This window comes from Ooceraea biroi, chromosome 12, assembly GCF_003672135.1.
Source record: "Ooceraea biroi isolate clonal line C1 chromosome 12, Obir_v5.4, whole genome shotgun sequence".
Lineage (NCBI taxonomy): Eukaryota > Metazoa > Arthropoda > Insecta > Hymenoptera > Formicidae > Ooceraea > Ooceraea biroi.
In genome coordinates this window covers 989,397-1,014,147 of record NC_039517.1, presented here as the reverse complement: position 1 = coordinate 1,014,147, position 24,751 = coordinate 989,397, and the positions used below count along the sequence as shown (strand labels likewise).

General features: G+C 51.6%; 1 protein-coding gene across 2 annotated transcripts in view; it reads right to left on the bottom strand.

Annotated features, from left to right (window-relative positions):
• Positions 1-12,101: 12,101 nt before the first annotated feature.
• LOC105278816 (POU domain protein CF1A) overlaps positions 12,102-24,751 on the bottom strand; it is a 50,583-nt gene continuing 37,933 nt past the window's right edge. The window contains exons 2-3 of one of the 2 annotated variants that reach the window (XM_026974121.1): positions 16,453-16,686; positions 12,102-12,296 (exon numbers count right to left, since the gene is read on the bottom strand). The gene's annotated coding sequence lies outside the window, so the exon portion shown is untranslated. The remainder of the gene's footprint in view (positions 12,297-16,452; positions 16,687-24,751) is intronic. The other variant, XM_026974122.1, reaches the window with a different exon arrangement.

Here is a 24,751-nt window from a genome sequence, read left to right as displayed (position 1 = left end):
TTCTTATTAAACGGGTGGCTTGGGAGTGCGCGGAGAGTTCTCCCAGGCCGTAATCTCGCGGCGCGCCGCCATTATTAATCCACTCGGAGCCGACTTGGAGCCCGACTCCTTGCAGATCGTGTTGCGCCATGTGCAACGATCCGTAGCACGAAACCGTATCACTCCTCCACCTTTATTATCATTGTCGTGCGCGCGCGCGCGTTGATTCTATCGGTGCAATTTATTAAGTATCTAAATATAAATATGAGCGCGACCGCTCGCATACAAGTGGCACACAACTTTTACCGTTAAACGGGAGTTAACGGATACCACCCGGCAGATATCGCGCGATCGATTTCGGCGATCGATGCATAATATTATTAATATTGTATAATAATATTAACATTAATGTATCGTAACATGCGTAATGATATTATGTTATTGCTAAATGTGGTACTATATATGTGATATTATTATATAGAGGAAAGTCCCCGATTATGAGATACCATATCGATTTTGCCGAATGTAAGGAAATCTATAGGCAGAATTTAAAAATGTAATACGTTATCTTGAAGAGAATTTAATAAGCTTTAGGTTGGTGAAATGAAAAATCTAATTTAAATATTATTTTTTCTGAAAATTAAAAAAATTTGAAAAAAGAGCTTTACGCAGGATCGAGAAAGTGTGCTCCTAATATAAGATACCTCGAGAAATCGGTGTTAAAAGTGCAAAATACATCAGTATTGCAATTAAAAAACTTTATTAAATAGTTTTATAAAAATAATGCTGCCACAGCCTTCGCCAAATCTTCACGATTCCACTGTCGACGCTTCCTCGTATCTCTAACCTCCATAGTCAGATTCTATAAAAATTAAATACACAAAAATTCGTAATATAAATTCGTATTAACTTTTCTTTAACCTTAACGTAGTATTTTCTTTCTTTTTATTACACTACATAATCTTCATATTCGAGCAATAATGATCTCATATTAAGAGTACCCTGAATATCTCATTATACGAGCCACACGCCTAGCGGTTCCGCGATCATGAAATCTAACCTTTACAATTAAGCAATTAAACAAATCGCGTATTTTCCTCTTACTACGATTCTACTCTATCATTGCATACTGAATGTATTGCCAATCATTTCCTTATTATATAATAAACAAGGTTTAAAGACGTACCTCAAGTTCCTTTGACATGTTCACAATTTCACAAACCTTTTCTTGCAAAGGCTAAACGCAATAACGAACAATGGAGTTTTTCACTAAATACATTTTACACCAAGAGTAATAAGTTCATGGTGGAACTAACAGATGGTGCTCAATAGTTTAGCAGAAACCCCATTATCTCATATTAGGAGCATATCTCATAATAGGGGATTCTCCTCTATTGATATATAAGATATATGCATAAAAATGTTGATGATAAATACGATTCACATATACATCGATTCCACGGCGGAAAGGGAGGAACCGGAAAACCGAACCGGTATCCACTAAGACCGACGCTGGCTCTTGACACGCCGAGTGGACAACCGACGTTATAAAAGCACGCAATGTAGGAGATCGATTTATTAGCCGAATGCGAACCGTGCGGCGCTCTCGCACCGTACTCGGCGGCCGAAAAACGGTCAAACCCACTTCCGAAACTGGATATTCGAGATATCGAGTTTGACTTTAGATATCTTGTGAAATCGACGGCAAAATCGAAGGCACGCGTTGCCACGAAAAGACTGACAAAAAGATAGTCATTCACATCGAAGATTCCTGCGAGGGAATAATCTTCTCTCCCTCTTTCTCACTCTTTCTGCCTTTTTCCGCACCATATTGCTATCAGCGAACCCCATGAGGCTCACCTTATCACCGTGACTCTGGCATTAAACGCACATAACGAGGGCCGCGTTAACACCTGCAACGTCTCGCCTCGTCCTCCTCCTCCTCCCGCTCCCGCAAAATCGACACACATCACCCTGCCGTAGAGCCGCGTCATCCCCCGAGGGAGGGGGACCGTACGGAACGTACGCGGACCTTCCACTTAAGTACCTTACGACGGTCCCCGGCAACTTTTCGAACACTTTATCCGGAAATAAAGATTCCGCGCGATAAAAGGGGCGCGGAGGATCATTCGGTACGGATCGAGCCGAACCGGCCGCGGTGGAAACGAGCGTGTCGCAGCGATGCCAGGACAGGGGCGGAGAGCGGCAAGGGGGGAAAGATGGGACCATCGACGATTTTACATCGTCGAGTTTACTCGAGTGTGTGTGCGCGCGCGCGCGCGCTGGAGACGCGGAGAGGCGAGCCGGTAACCCACTTCGGCATTCTGGAATCGGATCCGAGAGACATCCAAAACCCAACACATCTCTGTCTCTCTCTCTTTCTCTCGTTCCTCCTGGACGCGCGACGCCGCGCGCAAGGGGGCTAGGCGAGGGGGCTGGGGAGGGTGTCTTGGTTGCCGGTAGGAGGCGAAAAAGGCGCGCGGGGCTCTACAGATACAGACACCTCGACTGCGCGGCGGTGTCGGAATGCACATAAACTCACGGGTTTAACCACCGTGTTGCGCCGCGACGCGACGGGAGCACCGGCTCGTGGACTTCAACCTACTCTCTATATCTCTCTCTCCCTCTCGTGCTCAAAGAGAGAAAGCTCTTGCGTTTTCTCTCTTGGTCCCTTGGACGCACGACCAAGAAACACGCAACCCTTATTCTCGCCTCGGGGAGGCGCACATGTGACCGCGAGATGAGTCCGCTATCAGATGCTAGACGCATCCTCCCCCGGGAAGGGGAAGAAACGAACAGATGCGGGAATTATTATACCCTCTGATGAATAAACTACGGGGAAGGGGGAAGGGGAAAAATCGTAAGTCGGTGCGTCTCTCTTCTCTTCTTCTCGCAGCGTCTTGACCGCGCCGAAACTGTGTCAACCGCTTAATTTACGGCGCGAGGACGAGCGCGTCGCCGGCTGCGAACGGAATTTCGCGATTCACAGAATTTCGCCGGACGTTCGGCCGGTCCCAGGACGAGCGACGGGCGACGGTGAACAGGTAGAACGGTAATTTCGCGTCGGCGAGGATACGTGAAGTGTGGGGGGAGGAGTGGGGTACGCGCGTATATTTTATTAGTGTCGTAATCTTTGATGGTTCGAGAGGCGTCAACCGCAAGGCGCGCAAGAATCCAGGATTATCGCGGTGTAGATATATATGCCGCGATTGTATTTTCTATTATTGCGAGCAACGGTAAAAGTATTAAAGATAAAGGAATTCGAGGTATACGTTTCGCACACGCAAAAATTCCTTTAATCTTCGTTCAGCATTTTTGCGAAGTATAAAACCGACGCCGCCGCCCTTCGCGCCTCGGAGCACCACACGGTGCTCGGGAGGCTGCGGTCGTTTTGCGAGTCCGGGCGGATTCCAACGACGTCCTACACGACATTCTACACGGGGAGACATCAGCTGCAGCCGTGCTCTCTCTCTCTCTCTCTTTTCTTCTCGAATCTTCCCCGAGTAAGTCGAGTCATACGCACAGGTCCGAATCAATGAGCGCCGCGAAAAAAGCAATCGCTCGCCGCTCTTTCCGGCAGCTGCCGGGTGAGAAGCAGAAAGAGAGCAAGGAGAAGAAGAAGTCCTCGAGTTCCACGTAAAAACGAGTTCCACGTGTGTCCGGTTTGGCAACGCCGATGGTCCATTCACCGTTAACCCCTGAGATAGGTTTGCGGGTTAGGGAGCTCGGGAGATCACACCGAAATCTCCACGGGCGAGGATGACGACGAGGACGAGGAGGATGAGAGAGGACAAGGGGCACTGCGATGTAGAGGGGGCGGGGGGAGAGGGGGAGAGAGGACGAAACTTGTTATTCCCTAAAAACCGAAGTCGCCGGGTCGAGCACACGAGCGTATGATGATACCTGCACGTATTCCGCTCCCCGCGGCTCATCCTTCTCTCTCTATCTCTCTCTTTTTCTCTCTTCATCTGTTCCTCTCCGTTCCCCTCCCTCATCCCGGCTCGATACCGGCCGGGCGTATCGTTGCGTATCGTTGCGTTCGGTTACCAAACTGGACATAAATTAATCCCGTCAAATGTCCTCATTCGTTACCCAGTCCCCGGATTCCCCTTGCCCGCACCAGCCTCTCTCATGGGCCCGGACATCGCTAAGCAAGGTTAATCTTAACTTATAGGTATGAGGCTTGCGTAAGCCCCCGAACGACTACCTGCCAGCGCTACGGTGCCCCGTTCATCGTCGTCGTCGTCGTCGTCGCCACATCTCGCGGCACCTTTCCCTGAGAACCTCGTGCACCTGGATCCAGCAAAGCAGAAGACACGGTTCACGCCGAGGATAACGTCGCTGATAAGCGAAACGGATGGACGAATGGTCAGCTTAGTCGCGACCAATCGCGCCAATTGCGCCCAGATAAGCTAATTAATTCCCAGGCTTACACGAGCTCGGTCCGTGTAACCTGATTGACCTTGCTGTAGTCCGGGATTCCACGGCGGCCGCGCGAGGCTCGAGATCCGTGGAGCAGAAGCCAGTTTCCTGAGCGTGGAATCGCTACGCAGCTTCTTAATCGGTAGCGTAAACAGTCGGCATAGTCGCCGGTGGTCGAAGACAATTGACGAGTCCTTGAAGGCAATTAACATCTGCGAGCGGTGGATGGTCGATGTATTCGATCGACGAGCAGAAATGTTAACACCGGACCGAGCGCACAACGCGCGAAAGTGACGCAACCAGGCGCGCTGCACAGCCGGTAGTAGCAGCCGAGGCGCAAGTAAGGACCGCCGAGAGTTACCGGTCCCACCTTACCGGGCATCGAATCGCGATGATCGATCCCGATCGACCGATCATGAATGATCCGTCACCAGAAAATCTCGCTTCGAGCGAGATGAAAGGAGAAAACCGGCGGTTTTCCCAGGCGGAAAAGACACGTAATTTCGGTGACAGGGTGAGCCCGCGGAAGGACGCGCATTAATTACACCCTGAGCGATTGTTCCGTTTCATTTCAGGCGACCACATCCCCTCCGTGATCATCCGTACGCGCAGATCGCACGCACCCCATGCGGGACTCCGCTCCGAGTTATCGCGCCGGCTGTAAAACAATACCGCTTGACGTTATATAGCGTTATAGCGCGAGAGCATATTGCGGTTATCGTCGAATGAAGCCGGTGCCACGAGGAAGGGTGAACAGCTTTCAGACTGCGCGAGGTTGAACTTGATTGAACCGGTCAGCTGACTTGCCGGTCCACGCCACGCCATCAGTACCCCATAGCTACATTTTTTAAATACTACGACATCCTGCAACTTAATTTTTTTGCCCATTTTAGCTACGAAATACAGCGAGAAACGGTGGTTGTGGCTTCCTCCCCTCAGTGGTATTTTTTTCCTGCTATTTCGAATGCTCAGGATGAATCTCTAGCGATCAACTGATGAGTCCAACGATGGTTGTCATTTTCGAACTCGACGGTATCGAGGGGAGAGAGCGAGAGGACGGAATTTCGCTTCGACATTTTAGTAGGTATTTTTCGCGGTGCGCGCAAGCGCGCGTCTCTGCGCCAGAGAGAAAGAAGAAAAGGAGGGTGAAATATCGAGTGCCTTCGGTACCTCTGGCACTTTCATCCCTTCGTGATCGCGCGGCGCCGGTGGATTCAACCTATTCCAGAATCTCCCCGAGGTTCTGGTACGACGGGGTGTCTCGCGATTTATGCAAAATGGTACGTAGCTCCCTCGGGAGCTTCTCAGCCCGGTCGACCCTCTATCTAACACGTGCGCGACCGTGGCGTGCCGGGGCCCCCTCACTGCCACCCCCCGTTTTCTTTCTCTTGGCTTCGCTCGGAAGGTCGATCCCGAGGCAGAAGGGGCCCTTCGTGCACGCGTTTTCTATGTATTCCTCGAGCGAACGAACGAACGAACGAATGCCAGCTTTTCCCGACCCAGATGTTTCGGAATTCTTCCATCCGTCGAAATTCCTGCGGCGGCGACTTGGATAACGCGGCGAAACCACCACCCCCATTATCCACCCCGATTGTAACTTTGTGCCTTAAATCTCGGCGCTCCGCTGTCTTTCGAGTCGACCAGCTTCCACGAAATTACGTAAAACGGAGTTTTGAATGTTTAAAAAATATCCCACACGCTCAAGTATTTAAATTAAAATTTTATTAATATTAATATCAGGAATAATAATGGAATATTTTTATTTATTGAATAATATAATATTTTTGTTTCGATTTGTTTGCATTTTTCTGGTATTTCGATCAAATGGAGAAATTGGGGAACGATTGACGCGCTCGATAAACGCGGTAAAAAATGAAGCGGCCATTTTTTACATCGAGATCGAGAGCACGCGCGCCCGTTTTCATTCTCGTCGAAGGGTGTCGGAATAAATAGGCACTTACAAGCCGGATGATCGAGGGAGACCGTGGATCATTTAATTTAATTACCTCGCGGGGGTTAATAGAAGAGATAAAGGTGGCGGCGCCCGTGCTGGATATCATACGCGGCCGAGTGTCGCTCCGCAGGACCCTCCGCGAATAAATCCTGCCTTTCTGACAAATGCGGGGAGCATTGCGATTCGCTCCGTCTCGCCGTCGTTAAAACTTTCGTATTACCTCACGCGGAATAACGCGTTGGACGAGGCGCCTTCACACAGAGTGGATCAAAATTCTGAAGAAAAGCAGATTTCCGAAAGCAAACGACGTCTCAGTGCATCCTAACAATTTATCCGACATTGTCTCAAACATCTCTTGCCGATATTACATGTTTTAGATTTTATTTGAGGCCTTTCGCGCGGAGGCATTAAAAAATCCGCTTAATCCCGCGTCAACAGAAGTTGTCTCACGCAAAAGCGCGACATTGTGGGGGAAGTTGCATTATTTGTAACGTATGTATGGGTAAAATATATACTTTGCAAAAATAATAGGCGCCGTATATATTATATATTATATTACACGAGCGCGTCACGGGCGGGCTGACCCTCGTTGCAGAAGTCGGCCGCGATTTAATTTCATAAACCGCAACTGTTGCCTCTATTTAGTTCGAAAGGGAGCGCGACTAATAGTTACGATCCCGGGCGGTCGGATTCTTAATCGAGTTCTTCTCTCCCTCCCTCTCTCTCTCTCTTCTCCTCTTGCCCCCTCGCCCTCCGGGCAGAGATTGAAAGCCGGGCGCGAATTACGTTCGCGACGTTACTCGTCCCGAATTATTTACGGAATCGCACACACGTCGGAGGGAGGTGGAGGAGGAGGAAGGGACGAGAGTCGAAGGAACCACGCGGACACTCCCCGTTTAACGAGCCACTCCTTGAGCGGGGGCACCGACACCTCGAGCGCTCTTGCGACACCCACCCGCTCTTCGAGGAAAAAAAAGAAACCCACTGGATTAATTTAGACGTCATCTTTAATCCAAAACCCGGTTTGCGTGCCCCTCTCCGTCTCACCGCCATTCTCTCTCTCTCTTTCTCTTTATTTCAGGCGGAAAGCGCTCTCGCTGTGCCCACCTGAAGAGCCCCTCCGTCCCGCCTCCGATAATTTCGACGGGCGGTCGCATTAACGGCGTCCCGATGGATACGTCGCCGCCGGGAACGTCGCGAGGGGGACGAGGGAGCGAGGGGGCGGGAGTGAGTTTCACTGGCGGGATCGCGCGAGGGAGGAAGAGGAGGACGGGGAGGAAGGACGCGATGGTTCGATGCCGCGCGGATGTCTCCGGCGATTGTATGCAGATGAAGAAGGCAGGGCGACAATGACTCGGGACGACGTCTCGGCGGGCCCGCAGCGTCCCCGAGCGGAAAAGAAACCCATCCGCGCGCCGCGCGGACGGAAGGGGGTGTCGTGCGAGGGCGGGGGCGGGGGGCCGGGCGGACGGGAAGCCCCTTTGGCTCGTGCTTCGGCACCCAGGGTACCCTCTGCCTCCTCCTCCTCTCTCCCTCTCTGGGACACCACCTTTTGGAGCCAGACACGCTCGTGTACTACGCATCCATACATTAACATGTCATCATCGCACGCTCGCGCGAAGGAACCAAGCCGATCCGGCCGATCTCGGTGAACCCGTCCTTCCTCCCCTTCTCTTTGCCCCGTCTAAACCCCTATCCTATCCTCTTCGGAGTCAGATTGCCCGTTGCGAGGCTCGCGCGCAGTCGAAACGTGCCGTCGTCATCGCGCGGGATGTGTGGACGCGCCATTGACTTCCCTCTACCTCCGTCCTGCCCCGTCTCGGAGCGAGGTCTCCCTTCGCGTCGGACTCAGCCGGCTCTCCTCGTGGGCGTTTTCGTTTGCTCGCGCCGGATATCGCGGGCAATTCGTCACGGGGATTCGCGCCGGGCCGTTTTATAGACGGAATAATTACTTTGGGGCCCTGCCTGCTCGACCTCCTCCGCTCCTCTTCCCGCTCCCCTCCTCGTACTCGCCCTTTCTCATCCGCCGTCGCCGCCGTCGTCGTCGTCCTTCTTTTCCTTGGCGAGTATCATCCGAACGCCGCTGCGATCTCGAGCGGAATCCACGCGCGAACCGCAAGAATCGACTTGTTTACGTAACTAGATTCACGCGCGGATAAGCGCGCAACCGCGAAGGTTTACTCTTCGATATTTCGATGCGGCTGCCGGGACGCTTGGCCGACGACGTGAACGACGTGAAAATTCGGCGTGGCCGCGCGTGATTCGAATCGCGGACCCGGCCGAGCGTGCTTTCCGCACGCGCGGGCTGGCGGTCGCTCGCTCCGCAGCGGGACGAAGCGGACTCGGAGAATCCTTGGGAAATCGTTTACGGCAGAATTTCGAGATCGCGAAGGGAGAGTCCGGGTCATTCCGGCCGGTCGATATGACTCTGGGGGTTGTTTGGCGGATACACGTATACATACAGGTACATAACCGACAGTTCCCCTTCTCTCTCTGTCTCATTTTCGTTCTCCTCTATTCCTCGCTTTCTCTCTCGTGGCGGAAAAGTGGTATATAGACCGGGACATGACGGTAGTAGTGATGGCAGTGTGGTGGTGATGGTGGCGGCGGTGGTGGTGCAGGAAGGGCTGGATTGGTAAACCGGTCACGTAATGCGCGGCGATGAATGGACCCGCCGAGTCGAGCCCAAAGCCGGGAATTGGCTACTGGGCACACCGCCGACCATCTACCCCACTGCGTCAGCTTTAGCCACCCCGCGCGGCAACGTAAAATTACAAAGAGGTGCTCAAACTCGTGCCGAAAACGCTGCCTCGCGCGAGTACGTAGATCGAGGACGGAAATCCGCGCGGCACGCGTCTCGTTGTCGGGGGGGGGGGGGGGGAGGAAAAAAAAGGGGGGCCGCCCATTGCCGCCCCACGAGACGCGTAATCGTACTGGGGGATTCGAAATTACTGGCAAAACAACGCGAAATGCAGATGCGCACGCGGGGGCAGATATGTGGGACGCAAACTTCGTTACGGAAATCTGAATCAAATCGTCAAGCACGATTATTGCCGTAATTATTGTTTGGCCAATTTCGGGGGTGCAGGCGGAAACGTGACGCGGTGAATAAAAATGTCGATAAAAATGATTGAGGAGAAAATATACACGCATATCGGGCATTCCGAAAATTCTGTCATCCAAACTGAATCGCCGCCTGTCACGCTCGCACTCGCGATGACCACCTGCTTCATCGCGTCAGCTTTAGGCGGTTCTCGTTAAGCGCGAAATTATATAGCGATGCTCATACCTCGCCTATTTCGCGGCGCGGATTACATATAATGCATACGAACGCGTATAATGAAGACACGCAAAAACGCGTGACGAAGTAGCCACGTGGTTTCATTTTTCCTTGTCTGTATAAATATATGTATTGAGAGGGTGCATATATGTATATTACATACACGTATAAAAAGTTTCGCATAATTTTGAATTAATTGAATTAATTCTTGTCTTCTCTCCTGGACGAATCGCGGCGCGAAAGAGGTGCAACACGAGCGAGTAACGCGTATAATCGCGCAGAGTCAGGAATTTGATGTTGAACGTAGCGCGATTAAGGTTCCGGCCGCGTCAGCGGTCCAGCGGTTCGCTTGCGCTCGCTTACAATGGCGTAAAAAGGGCGTTCAAACTCGGATAATTCCTGTTCTAATTCTACCCGAACGCGAAATACCGAGCGCGTAATCCGCACGCTTGCTACCTAGATCGTCGTGATCGAGATACTTTTTATCAGATTTTATCCCGCGCAAAGGATTGTCTTTACGTCAAGCTTTAGTTTGACATTAACCGCATGTATTATAGAATTGATAATTAAATCTACAAAAGTACAAAACTTATTGCTGCACATACAAAACTATTATAATATAATACAAATAAATACAATTGTTATAAGACTACTACAAAGCAGGCGTGTGTAGAAACAATAAAGCTTTCTTACTCACAGGCTTCACCAGGATCCACGGTCGGTCTGGACTTGACGAATGGAGAGATTTCGGGGGGCGGCGGTCACAGGACGACGTTGCTCGTAATCAGGATTCCATTTGCGGAATTCTCCCGGGTCCTGGCTCCTCGTTGTCGTGCCGTGGAGATCGTTCCGTCCGGCTCGGACACGGACACGGCGGCCGGGACGCCATCGAATCCCCGCGCGCCCGGCGCGCTCCTGGACCCCCTTATGCAATCTAAAGCAAGCCTCTGATCTGCCATAAAGTCATTTCATAACCCATCCTCGAGGGTTAAGTACCCCTCGAGTCCCAAATCCCGAGTTAAGCACGGAACCGCCGAGAGCTTGAAACTTTCACGACACGATCTCTCTCGCCACCCTTCTGCCTCCCTGCCACCCCCTCATCCAGTCTTCCTTCAACGCTCCTCGCAGCCGCGTCTTTCGCCTGCCTACCGCGTTATCTTGCGACAATTAAAGCCACGGGGGATGATATTCACCGAGAATTTGCCGGCGCGCTCGATTATTTCGGCGACTTGCGGCGCGCCGCGACGACTCGATAAACTCCCCCCGCTTACGGGGGAGTGCTGGGAAGCTGAGGAACGCCAGCAAGTATATCTCCGTATCGCAGTGTGTTCTCGCGTACACGCGTGATTTTTATTCCGACGCTCGAATCGCGAGTAAAAATTTAATTGTCGGACCTTGAGAGATGCGTTGCGCAACGCGTTACGTTATGCGGTTACGACAGAGCGCGGATGACCGCGGATTGTCGATTACCGTATTGACGGCATATATCCATGTGCAACTATACGCGAGTGAAAGAAGTGCGGAGGATAGAAGAGCGAGACGGGCGGAGATCTCGGCTCGCTCTCTCTGTCTCTCGATTTAATCGCAAACGGACGACGTGATTGCGCGGGGACCCGGAGCTAAATAAGACCGCGCATAAATTACGAGCGCCGGCGTGCGAGCAGCTCCAGCTAGCTGGCACCCGAGGCGGGCGGAAAAAACGCTGGCGGTGATACTTGCGTCGGAATTAAAAAGTAAAAGCTCGTTATAAATCAAACGGGCGCGCCGCGTCGACGGCGCCTCGCGGCGGCTGGCCTTTAAGCCGCCCCGGGGGTGCCGCGCGCGTCGAGGGGGAGGCGACGGAGGCGAAAACCCTTTCGTTAATTGCGCATCGCAGATGCCGGCCCGTTCCAGCCGGCCAGCTACTCTTTACGAGTCTTCTTTTCCCTCGCGCGGCGAACGACCGGTCGGGGGGGTGGAAAGACAAGGACAAGAAAAGCCCCGAGCTCTCTTTATCCTGGCGTAAAGTTCCTGGCGTAAGCTCCTGGCGCGCCCTTAAAAGCGATTACGACCGTGCCTCGTAATCGTAACACGATCCGTTTACCGCGCTCGCGTAAGCAGCGCGGGGATGGAGCGAGCGGAGGAAGCGGAAGATGGGGTGGTGGCGGTGGTGGAATTATACGTGTTCGACAGAAATTCGACGTCGCCAAATACCGAACAGCTCTCGAGTACCGTAATTAAACGTCCCGAGCGGGATCACCGGGATCTTTCCGGCGCGACGAAGCAGTCTCATCACGACCTCGGCATTTTTCGAACCCGACTACTTCCGACTCTCGGTTAATTCCGCGTTTCGATTAACGCCCGAGATCAGCGCACAGCCGAAGCCGAAGCGGAAGGGAACGTCGACACTCGTTCAGAGGAACTCGGAAGGCGGGGAAGAGGGAACGGTTCGCTCGGAAGGGTTGCGAAGTGCTGAAGACACAGAAGTATACATAAAATAATGTATTTATTATAATACCCCACTTCGCTACAGCGATTAACATTGATTTTAACACAACTTATACCGTAATTCTATATTGTAGTTATGTAATATTTTTTTTCCACACTGAGACACGATGCCTGGTTGCGACTGGACTCTGGAACGATTGCTTGCAGGAGGACGTTGCGAGACAGCTCTGTAAGCTGAAACACAAAAGGCAGAAGCGTTCTTATTGAGAGAGCGGTCCGCAAGATCCTCGAGAGCGATTCGCTCTCGCGCCTCTGATCGCGTATCTCTTATAAAAAGGAAAAAGCGCACTATCGAAATTATTCCGCCAACATTTCCGCACCGATGACGCCCAGACGCATTATCGTTCCGCCACATAGAACCCGCGCCCGGGAGGGGACGGGGGGAGGCGCGCAATATAATAATATGAATATAAATAAAAAGGCACGTGTGGGCAGCGCAAGGTCGAGCGGAGCCCCGAGACGTCGTCTTCGGGGGGTCCGCGAGTGAGCACGGAGGATATCGGAGGCGAGATCTCTTCTTCGCGCGGGAGCCCGCCGACGGGGGACGCGAGGGGGCCCCGGAGGAGCGTTATTAATTGGCTACACGATAAAACAGTGTTAGTCCCCATTCGCTCTGTCCTTCGGCCGGGCCCCCCCTGGCTTCTCCTTTAAGATATGGGGCCACGCGACTCGGACGCGCGCGAGGCCGCCGCCATGTATCGCGAGGCCGGGGGTCCGGTGAGAATCGCGGGGGGAAAAGGGGGATCCCGAGGGCGCCGTGTGCGTGCACGGACAACCCGTTTCCGGCGAGGATGCCCGCGCGCGAGAGCTACACGACCGCGCGATCCCTTTACATGTCCACCGCGAGGGAAAAATATCGATCTCTAGGAGGGTATCGAGTTGCGCAGCCGGCGCGGATTCCCAGGTGGATTGGACAATCGAATGAACAAAAGTACAAATGCGAGTCTGAATAAGTAAGCGTGATCTCTTTGGTTTAAAGCCGCGAGGTTTACGTTTCCTCCCGCCTCAGAGTTACGCTTCCGGGTTGGATTTCGACGTGTAGAGAAAAAGATTTTGCCTCCTGATTTTGCGGCCAGAAATAAATAATGAGAGCATGGGCGTCCGCAGGATTTTTTCCAGGGGGGGGCATGATTTAAAATGTTACTTCCAGAATTAAAATACTTATAATTTAATGTAATTAATGGAAAAGATTAAAAATACTGGAATTTTCTTCAGAAAATCTAATGCTTAAAGAACTTATAAGCGAATCTATATATGGTAAAAATAGGCTTAGTTTATAGTATTCTTTGGGATCCTTTGTGAAATAGTTCGCTCTTTTAGTTTGTTTTAATACAATTCGTGGTACTTTAATCTCAACACCAATCGAGCAGCTAAATTTCTCGTATTCTGTGAAAATATTGTCAAATTTATCCCGTTCTTCATGAAGAATAGAGATTAAACGTTTTATATGATTTTGACATTCGAGCAAATTTATTTGTTTATTTTGTAATAGTACAGAAATTGGTTCTAGTATTTCGGAATATTTTAATATTATAAATAGGCATAATAGAAATGTCGGTCTAATTGCGGAACAGTATAAACAATAAGCTTTTTGCTTACCACTAGTGGACCCTTCAGAAATTTCAAGCAATATATTGTTCCAATATTGTTCCGAAATGCTTTTTAAATTGACTAATAGATTTATGCTTCTCGATCGACATGCTATAAACGTGCGTTGCGGCGACAATCTGCAATTTTTTTCTTTATTTCAAGGAAAAATAAATTGTTTGCTGATTCCAGGAGGGGGCAAATGCCTGGTCTTGCCCCCCTCCCCTGCGGACGCCCATGAATGAGAGGCTTGCAGAAGAAGTGCCGGACACGTGGAAGTAAAAAATTAATCTTTCGGCAACGTCGTGCGGAGTTAGTGCGCGTCATAACACGTCGTAAAAGTGGCGCGATCGCCGTCATCGCGAGGGGGGGTCGAGGAGGCAAGGAGGCAAGGAGGCCAGGAATATCGGTGGCCCCGCGCGATTATCGAGCGGAAGTCGGGGCGCGCCGCGAATCACATGCGCACGCATTAACGCCGTCGAGCATTAATTAAAAAGCGGTCGGAGCAGGTCGCCGTGCGGGCAGAAAAATGGCGACGTAACGCAGATGCGATCGGCGATAAACGGCCTCGCGCCGTTGCTCGTGATGGCGACGGCGGCGACGAGAACGGGGATTATACGGCCGGGAGAATAAAGTTTACCGTCTCCCGCCTTCCCTCCCCCTGCCCCGTCTTTTTCATTGCTCGTTTCCCATTTTTATTCCCCCGTCAAAACACTCCGTAGCCCCCGTCGCGCTCGTTCGGTGCCGCGTGCCGGCGAAACTTCGCCCATTCGCGTCCAATTTATTCCTAATCCTTTCGTTGCGCCCACCGGAAACCGGCGCGAGCGCGCGCGATCCGGCTAATTTCGATACCGGACCTCCGATAGTGAATCTCGTTACGTTGTATATTACGGCATAAGTATAGAGTATGATATTATAGGGTAAAGTGTGATGGTAGTCGAGTATATATATTAATAGAGATTAAGGGGAGAAAGAGAGAGAGAGAGTAATACAGAATAATATTAATAATATATAATATTGATGATTATTATTACCTATATCCTATATATTTGTATTGTAATTTATATTTATCAGATATATTTTAACAGTTTTGTATAAATATCTGTTATATAACATAATCAATCTAATAATGCATCAATCTCTAATAATAATGGATTAATATAGCGTCTCGTGTTACGTAAATAGAGCGCGTCGATTCGAACGACGTCGCGGAATTAATTGACTCAAATCTGTGCGTGTCAATTAACGTCACGGTCTCGCTCTCTGCGCCCCTTACGGCGTACAAGGTACGCCGCGCGAATTTAACGTTTACCGGCATCCATGCAGATTTCCACGCGCGTCCATATAAAAGGAAAAGAATAAAGCTAAATCGAGAGGAAAGACAGGAAGCGAATACACGCTCTTATCACTCGCGCACCGATACACGCGTGTGTGCGTGTTGCGCTCTCTCTCTCTCTTTCTCACCGAAGACGAACTGCCCACCCTGCCTGTTGGAAGATTGCTCTTTTTCATTGATGTGTCATTAATTACAGAGCGGGTACGCGTATGATATGACGCGAGATAGTAAAGACGCGAGTGGCGATACGCTCTAAGTCTGTCTAGTTCGATTTTAATGTGGAAATTGCGAGGGGCGACACGGGGAGGGGGGGAGGCACGCCGAAGCAGCCGAGGATATCCGAGATATCCGTCGCGTTCCCTTATCCGCTTGTATCTTTCCGCCCCTTTACAGTTTCTTTCTCTATCTGTCGTCCCCATTGATTTTTTTCTCGTTTCCTGCGTACAACGCGACCCTCTCCCGCCTCTCCTCCCTCCCTGTCTCCTTCTGCTTCCCCTGCTTCCTTCTTCTTGTTCTTTTTTGCCGCCGTCCTGCCCCGCTCTTCCTTTTACATCGAGAGTTCCTTCGCTTCACTCGTTACACACGCACACACGCGTGCACCCGGTGTCGATGGGGTACGTGCATCGCGTGTGTTTGGTACTCCTATCGTTCCTCCTCCTCTATTTCTCTACCTCTCACCTTCTCTCTCTCTCTCTCTCTCTCTTTTCTCTTGGCTTCTCTCTTTTTCTATTCGTCCACCTTTCTCTTTCTCCTGCATCGTTGTTGTTGCTGTTGTTGTCCCTCCCGCGGATGAGGGAGCGAGCATGAGGGCTATAGGCCATAAGGGCTAACAAGGCGATTACTCATGCCTCCCATAAGAAGGAGTTACAAGCGGCTTCGAAGGTTTATTGCGGCAAATGGCGAAATTTGTACCTTGCTAACGATTGCCCGTCTTTTTTGCTTCTGTCACTCCCCGTCCCTCGCCTCTTTTTTTCGCCGTCGTCGTCGCCGGTTCCCCAGTACGGTGCGCGACCCTCGCGATGCTCGATGCACGATAATCGCGCGTATACGGACGTCGATGCGTTCCGAAAACGAATGACATCGTGCGTTATCGTTATCAGTAACACTGAAACCCGCCCTCCATCGAATTTCGTACTTCAACTGATATTTCTGGATCTGATCATTTTTTCAAGAGTTTCACGGAGGGACCAGCACGAAGAAGCAAAAAGAAGACATCGAGGGAAACGCATTCGACTTAGAGTTCTAGATAATTATCTATGAACAACCGTATTCCAAATAATTTCTAATAGTAATAATAATAATAATATCCTAAATAACTATAATGCGGTACAAGTCGGGGTATGTAATTTCCGAATAACCAAGTTCTGCCTTTTTCCATTACTAGCAAGCGACCGCAAAGTGCCTCACCTCAAATCCGACGATATCTGGGCCCGCCCGAGTGTCCTGACTGCGCGCGATCGACGAGCGACGCGTCCCAACGGGCCTTGACGGCTGGACGCTGCTTCGGGGCCCGCGGCTGACGGATCCGGCAGAGGCTGCTGGCCGAGCCCGAGCTGGTGGTGATGGTGTGCCGGTCCATCGTCGTGCTCGCCGGGTCCGAAAATGGGTCCGCGGGACGATCGGCAATCCGAGGGCAGGAAACTGCAATTTCGTAAAGTAGGGCCTTAGGTTCGGGATCCGTTTTTATTCCGAGGTCAAATTCGCGGTCCGGAGGAAGGGCAGATTGGGGGCGATTCCTCTACCTCCTGATCCTCCTCTCTGCCTCCCCTCGCTGGGCCCCACGGCAGCTCGAGAGGCCCGGCAAGCTCTAATTAGATTTTAAGTGAGAAATTGAGCCTGCCGGCAATTTTAAGGAAGCCGAACGCACCGCCCTGATTAATATCATTATGCGCGCTCGCTCGTTACACACCGTAGGGCCCACTCACGGGATGGAATCCGCGGGCCTGAAATACAGGCGGTTCCAAAACTCGCCGTTCGTTCGTGCTTGATGCGCTCGACTCTCAAATCAAACGGACCCTCTTTCGGCGGAGGGGTCTCGTTCTCGATTTCGTTTCCGCCTTTTCTTTAATTAAAATCATCATTTTCCGCGACTCTCTGCCTCCTGACGTAATCCGCACTCCGCGTGGTCTCCGCGCGAATCAATTTTATATTTTAGAGTGACGTACCGCGTGTAACGGATTAACAATGGAGGCACCGGGCTGGGACCCGTCGCTTCGCCTAACAGACCATCGTCCTCCATCCACCCCCGCCCTCGTTTCTCCCTCATCGCGGACGGGCAAACTGGAGCCCTTGGAGCATGCTATATCGCGATCGCCGAGATAGCCGCCAACTCCTCGGCCCGGTTGCCCGGAGGACGAAAGGCGGAAGAGGAGCAGCGCCGAAGAAGGGATCCGAATAGCGAAGACGCGCAACCCCGCCGCTCGGAAAGGAAGGACGAAGCAAACACGCCATTACTGTTACAACGCTCTTCGTGTTCGTGCCGCGATCGGAAGGAGCGACTCGTAACTTGCTGTTGGCGTCGCGTTTTGCCGGGGATGCACCGGCCACGTCGGGCGGTACTTCTTTCCCTCGTTCGTTCTTGATTCCTTTCTTTGCTTCATCCCTCCCGTCTCGTTCCCGTCTGCCCACCGGCGATGCCGGTTCCGGCGTTTTCGGGAATCGCGCGTTCCCGACACGCGAGCCGTGCGCGGCGCGCGCAAACATCGCGCCCGCGCGCGTCTCTTCTGAGATGAATTTACGAACGTAAGTCGAAAAGAAGAAGAAAAGAAGAAGGAAGCATATCTCTCTCTCTTTTTCGGATAGACGAGGAAGCGTGGACACTACTGTCCCATCTGTCCAAGAAGACACGGACACATCGGTGATTCCATTTTCGCCCTGAAAGGAGCCGAAGGGCGCGAAGAAGGGTAGGAACGTCGCCGGTTCCATTTGCCAGACCAAACTGCGAGTAGTTTGCGTTCAGCAGTAGTTTCTGTTACTCGCTCACTTTTGCTCCCGCGGACGAATCGAAAAAGTAGCGACGGTCTCTTTGTACGTCGCTCGAGTTTCTCGAGCTTCGACTGTCGAGCGCGTGACATGGCGCTTCCTTTGAAAGCATAATTCTTTGGCCTCATTATTCTTACGTAATTATGAAGCAATGAGGCGTATGACGCATGGTGCATACAGCGTGTAATTTTTGCGCGTTGAATTATGTATATGCGCTTTCGATGCTTTCTCCTCCTCCTCTGCGATGAACATCTCATCGAAGCGACACGTACAAACGTTAAATATGCGTAACGGGCGTTATCGGCACTCGTTTGCCTTAATGATCGGCGACCTGCAGCCGATGCACGGCCGCGATCAGATTATATATATTATCTAACCGCTTAAGTGCCATATAATCATTAGGATTACATTAATTTGTACATATTATTATCAGGCATAATCGCACGTCACGCGAATTGGAGGAGGCCGGGCCGCGCGCGCGCGCGAGCGTCCGCCGTTTCGTTTTTGCGACGTAGCCGAGTGAGTCCGTATTATTAGCGCGATTCAGCGGTGGAATATTTTTACATAAATCTTCTTCCGTGCGACGTGATCGACGTGTGCGGCGGCAGCGCGTCGTCCGTTGCCCGCCCCGGGTTGCCTGAATGCTGAATGCGCGCGATGACGCTGTCGTTAGCGCGCGGGGAGCAATCAGAAAATTATCATTAGCCGCGGCGAGGAACGCCGCTATTAGCCTGCGACATTAAACGGTTATTATTAAAAGACGCACGCGACCGCGAGCGGAAAAATGCGGCCTCTTGGTTCCGGATGAATCGGAGGAAGACGAGGGAAGAGGGAAGACGAGGCCCCGCTACTGTTTTACTATTAATCACCGTCGCTGTACGCGGCATCGCGTTTTACATCGATTTCTGATTCAGTGCTTTGTTTACTCGTCGTTTTGATTGCCGGTAGCGGCCGCGCGCGGGTTTAACGACACCGGGGTGTCGCGGCCGGTGTTTGATTGGTGTCGCACAGATGGACGGATGGTCGGATGGACGGATGGACGCAGCCGGGGTTCGTTACCTCCCGCTAATTAAGCGCGGGCTCGAGATGCTCCCTCGACGTCTGCGCAACCCCGCCGCGCGAGTTCCATCGGCGCAGAGCCTAATATAAATAGGCTCTAGCAGCGGGTCGTTTGATAATTAGAATAGCGTGGTTTATGTTCCAGAATGCTGAAAATATGTCCAAGAAGTTTAGGACAGAAGAGTGAGAAAAAATGAGAGAGAGAGAGAGAAAGCGTGATTTATTATTTGTATTCTGAGATAGAATTCCTTCAAGCATTTTAGTTAATACACATGATTACAATGTAGAGCGATTGACGGTGATGGCAAAAAGTATAACGCCCACATTGATATAAAGAAAACACCATAATATACTATAACAGAGACATATGATTGTAATTACGCAAGAGACCATAATTTTGAAATTTCGAAATCGCGCGAAATGAGGGTCGAGGCCCCAAAATTAAATTATTAATTCGAGGGTTGTGATCGCTGGAAACGCATCTTTGAGAGCAGATTCACCAGAATCATCAGATAATCGTGCGCCGATAATCGTCTCGGAAGACGATCGATCGGATCGGAGTCAGGCGTCAGGCGGATCGCCGGGACGGATTCTTCCGAACGATTACGTAAACGCCGCCGCCTTGCCCGCGGTCCACTTTTTGAAAAAAAAAGAGTGCGAGTGGACGGCCGTCCTCCGCAGACTTTACTCCGTTCGAGAATCGACGGCGGCACGATTCTATTCATCGGCCGCGCTGCTCCTCTTTTTACCTTTCGACCGTGACGCGACCGTGGCTAATGGACGCCTTTCGAGCGGTCGGACTGCCATGATAATCCTGATGGCCATGTTCCGCTCCGAGGACACCCTTCCGCACGCACGGTTTTTCGAAAATCCTGCACGGTCGTCACGCGTGTCACTTGTCGCGCGAGCGAGCGAGCGAGTGGCCACGGAAACGAGCGCAAAAAACGCGTTAGCATGCAGGTAGCGATTCCTGATGACTCGGCGTGGCTTGACCCGCAAGCTCGAACCCTCCCGCGGGAACACGCGCCGAGCTTCCGACCCCCCGAATTATTTCTCGGCCCACTTCCCGAGCGAGAACGTGGCTTCGAGTGCCAACGAGGTGTTGACGTGTCTCTCCCTCGGTCTTTCATCATTCCTGTTTATTTGAATAAAATTTTTACGGTGTTTTAATTTTTTATTTGTGTTCTGCAGTATTCTGTACTATTATAGTTCGCAAATTATTTTTATGTCGCGGCTCTTCGAGTTTCCTGGCGGATTGCGAGTAGAATTCGAACGTTTTGCTAACGTTACGTCGATCTGCGTGAGTCCATCCGCCTTTCTCTCTCTCTCCCTTTCTCATTTTCTACATTTTGGTTCGAGGTACGAGATCTCGTGCAGATTACGGGGTAAATGAAGTTGTTAATGCGGCGAGCGCTAAGCCGCAGCCCCTCGATGTTAGCGCGTACAAGCGGGCGCTTATAAAATATTACACGTGTGTGAAGGATTTATTACGTAGGAATAATTATATAATTTACCGTATGCTCAATAGCGCATAAATTTTGCGTGACTCGACACGGCGAAGAATTAGATACGCGTGATTCGCCCGTACGTCGTAGATCGCCGCGGTAATTCACGCGCTACTAAATACGCGCCAATTAATCTTATGTTAATTCGAGATTCAAGGGAACGAACAGAGAACACGCAGTAGTAGTAGCAGATTGATCCGTCATGATTATTCAAATATCACAGATCCCAATATCGGTATTTCAAAATCCAAAAGACGGAAAAAAGCCTCAATTGCAAAAATTGTTACGAAAAATAAAGAAAAAAAATCTAAATTTTTAATTATTTTTCTGGAATGACCAGAAGCAAAGAAGATCCATCCATCCATCAAATAATGAGAATAATAGTAATAATGACAAATCCGTGACGGATCGGAGACGAGCGTCACGCGCGCGTCAAGCGACCGAGTTCGTTGGACTAAAAATGCGCGGCTAAAAGATGAGCCGGGTGGTGCCCACTTAGCCGGCTTAATTAATGACCGAATTCATCATCGGGACGTTCCCACAATGAGACGGCGGACCGCCTGCTACCCTGCGCCTCGCGCGCGTAACCCTTTCCCTCTATGCGCGACCGCGTCTTTTCACGCGTATCATCAAGTGGACAAAACCGTGACGCGACCTGGCCAGTTCGTCTTTCCGGATCGAAGCTATCTCTCTTTCCTTCCTTCATGCTCACCTATAACGGTCGCTCCGGACCGTTTCAGGATGCTGAACTCGATCGCCAAACTGGATTTCGGGACGACGCCTCGAGCAGCAGCGAGGATAAAAGACGCGCATCCCAATTGTCAGGAGCGACGCGAGAGTTTACCGGTGGGAAATATCCGAGACTATCGATCCGCGACTCGAGCTCTCGATTAAACAACTCGCGGTGAATATGCAAGGAATCAATGGAAGCCGGAAACGCGATTCCGGGTAAATCTTGTGAATCATCATCTCTCGAATCATTCGCTCTTTTCGAGGGTTGATTCGGGAGAGTTTACGGAGGGGCCGGAGACGTATCGGAGTGCCGCGGAGACCATCGTTCTCTCTCTCCCTCTCTCTTTCTCTCCCTATCTCGACATCAAGTCATCAGAGCAGAATCGGAAGCGCGTGCAAAGCGGCCGCCGCCCTCGTGCGATGATAAATGATACGTTGAAATCTAGCTGGTAGCAGAACCGCCGCCGGAGGAACCGCATCACCGCTTCGATGCTGCGTGAAGCTGCCTCCCCCCGAGGGAGGAAGCTCTCGGGGAGAAAGGGGGGACGGATAGTGAGAAGTCAAGAGGAGAGAGAAAGAGAGAGAGAAGATCCCAGGGGTCCGAGGAGCCTGTCTTCGGTGTTGTTGCGCGCTGGTGACCGGTAAACGGCGGCGAGAGAGTCCCCGAGAACGAGAGAAGGAAAGAGTGAGAGTCACTCGTGGAGTCCCGAAGGCTAGAACTCCTAGGGAATTCGAGCAAAACCGGTCCAGTCGGATCCGGAGCACCCGCTGGTCAGTCGGAGCTGCCGACTATTCTCTACCTGATCTTCCTCTCCTGCTCTTTCTCTCTGTCTCTCTTTGTTCAGAGAGACAGAGAGAGCTATTCATCGGTTCTCTTTCTCTCTATCTGCCCATTGGAACCACTTCGTTCCTCCGTTCCACCGTTCCGAGTGTTCGACCGCGCGTCTCGTCTCGCCTTTGAATGCGTGGTGGACAGCACCGAGCAAGACCTGAACACGCTCAGCCTCCTGTCGGGAATCGATATTTCGTGCAATTATTTGCGTGGCTCGCCGTGCGACCTCCGCCGCTTTCCTGGAGCGAGCGAGGAAGAGCGAAGCGGACTCGCGCATTGTCGTCGTGTAAGCACCTCGACTGAGCGTTCTTATGTAACGGAAAAACATTCGCACTCGCAGAGAAAGAAAGAGAGAGAGAAGAAGAACGAGAGAAAAATGAGAAAAGAGAGAGAGAGAATGGCAGAGGGGGAGGGAGAAACTATCCTCTCGGAACGCGGGGATGGGATCTCAAAATACCAACGGTATGACGGATGCTGCTCGAACCGGCGACTCTTCTTCCTTTCACTTCACGGCGCGATATATTATATACAATATTTCTCGCTCGCTCGTGCAGCTTCTCCCTGCTTCTCCGTACAAGTAGCTTCCCGGTAGCTGACTCTTTCTTCATCGATGAATTCCGCCCGCGGCTGCGCGCGTGTCGCGGATCCGCTTCGCGATGAATTCACAGTCGCGGATCATCTCTGCCGATCGCATTCCCGCGATTCCGCGTGCAGGTCTCGCGACGAGAATCGGCGCGGTCTTCCGCGCGTGGATCGCAAGGACGAAGACGAGTCTCTTGATGAGATATCTGGATCCTTCTGGACGCTGGGAAATTCCGCGTGACGAGCTCGAGCTCCAGTAGCGCGCGATGGGCATCCGATCGACGTGGAAGGCCCCCGCGAGCGACGACGCGCCGGTATGCGGTAACAACGTTGTGAGATGGTATCTCGACACGGGAGAAAAATTAAAAATCGACCGCCACGGACACCGATGACGTGATTAGGGTGGAACGTCCTCCTCGTCGTCGTCGTCGTCGGTGTTAGCTCACGCCCATGACGAATCTCCCGTGAACTATGCGGAGGACAACCGATTCTGTTCCTTTCTCTTCCTTTACCTAACCCTGCCTCTATTTTTCTTTGTCTCCCGTGGCCTCGAGGAACCCACGAGAGATCTGTCGGCTGTAAGGGCGGGCGGCGCGACCTCCAGGGGCATCGCCGCGCTCGATCTTGTGATCGATCTGTCATCATTAGAGAGATCGGAGAGTGAAGAGTCGCTACCTCGAGCAACGAGCAGCTTTCCGGATCTCCCCTACCGCCAACAGCAATGTTTTACGATTCATTAACGGTAGCTTGATGCTGATGCTTTAATCCAACTTAATGATCCAACAGCCTCATCGAGACTTTGCAAGAATCGCCAGGAGAATGGCACTCGGGCTCCAAGATATCGACGAAGATGGCGAACGCACAATAGGCAGTTGTTGCCTATGAACAGTGCAGGCGGTGAAGCTGAATCTCGACGCGGACAGTGCGTAGGCAGTCGGTGATTCGCGTGCTCAATACGTTCTCCGGAGGATTGTATGATATTAAAACTGAAGTCCGCGTAAATTAGAGGCCGGGGGCGAGGGGAGCGCGATTGCCCTCAGCTTCCTCCACGTGGGGCCCGGGGAGGCCAGAGGAAAAACGACCGGGATGATCGGCCAGCTGGCAGTGCGCGCGAAAATCGGAATCGCTTAACGAAGGGCATAAAGACATCGACGAGCGACGATAAAGCGCGGAACGTAGCGACGGGCTCCACGAGCTGTTAACTCCGCGAGCTTATCCGCGCCGGTGCCGCGCCTCTCTTTCTCTCTTTTATCTTTCGCCTCCTCTCGGCGGACTTTTTTCCATTCGTTTAATCGGCTCGCCCGCGCACTTGCGCGAACTCACTCGCGTCCGGAAACCCTACACCGGATTGTTCGCGAGAGCAGGCCGATGGCGGAAATCGCGTTTTCACGATAAAACAGAGGACAAGGGCGCAGTAAAGTCTCGCTGATCTCCGCCGGAACGGTTGTTACGCGTACAGTTTACAATAACGAGAGCTCCCTCTCTCCCTCTCCCTTCTTCCTCTCGCTCATTCTCTCTCTCTCTCTGTCTTCCTTTCTCTCTTTCTCTCCAACGTGATATTATCGCCCGTCATTATCATCACGAATAAACGCACGCGATATGCGAGCCCGGATTATTAACGCGATTTCCGATCGTTATCACGTTTCTATGTGTTTGCACAGGGCACCTATCCACGTTCCAGCAAAGGTCCGAGCGGGACGATCTGTCAATGGTTCCTCTTCCTCGTAAAACCTGAACGCACCTGTACGCAGCGGAACAATGGTTGGACTGCAGCTATTTGCTATCGAATTTTACAAGTTGCTGTTACGTTACTCCGTCGCGGCATTCCTCCGCTCTGTGAGAGCCTTGCGACGTAGATTTATGTCTCGCGTCCGTAGGATGAACAAGGACAGAGCGTTGGTGAAAATCGTCGAACAAGCACGTACTGCGCCTTTGGGGATGACAGGACACTGACGAAAGTGTCTTACAACCCCGGGCCCCGTCCACAGATCGCCAACTCCCCGATGCGTAGCGA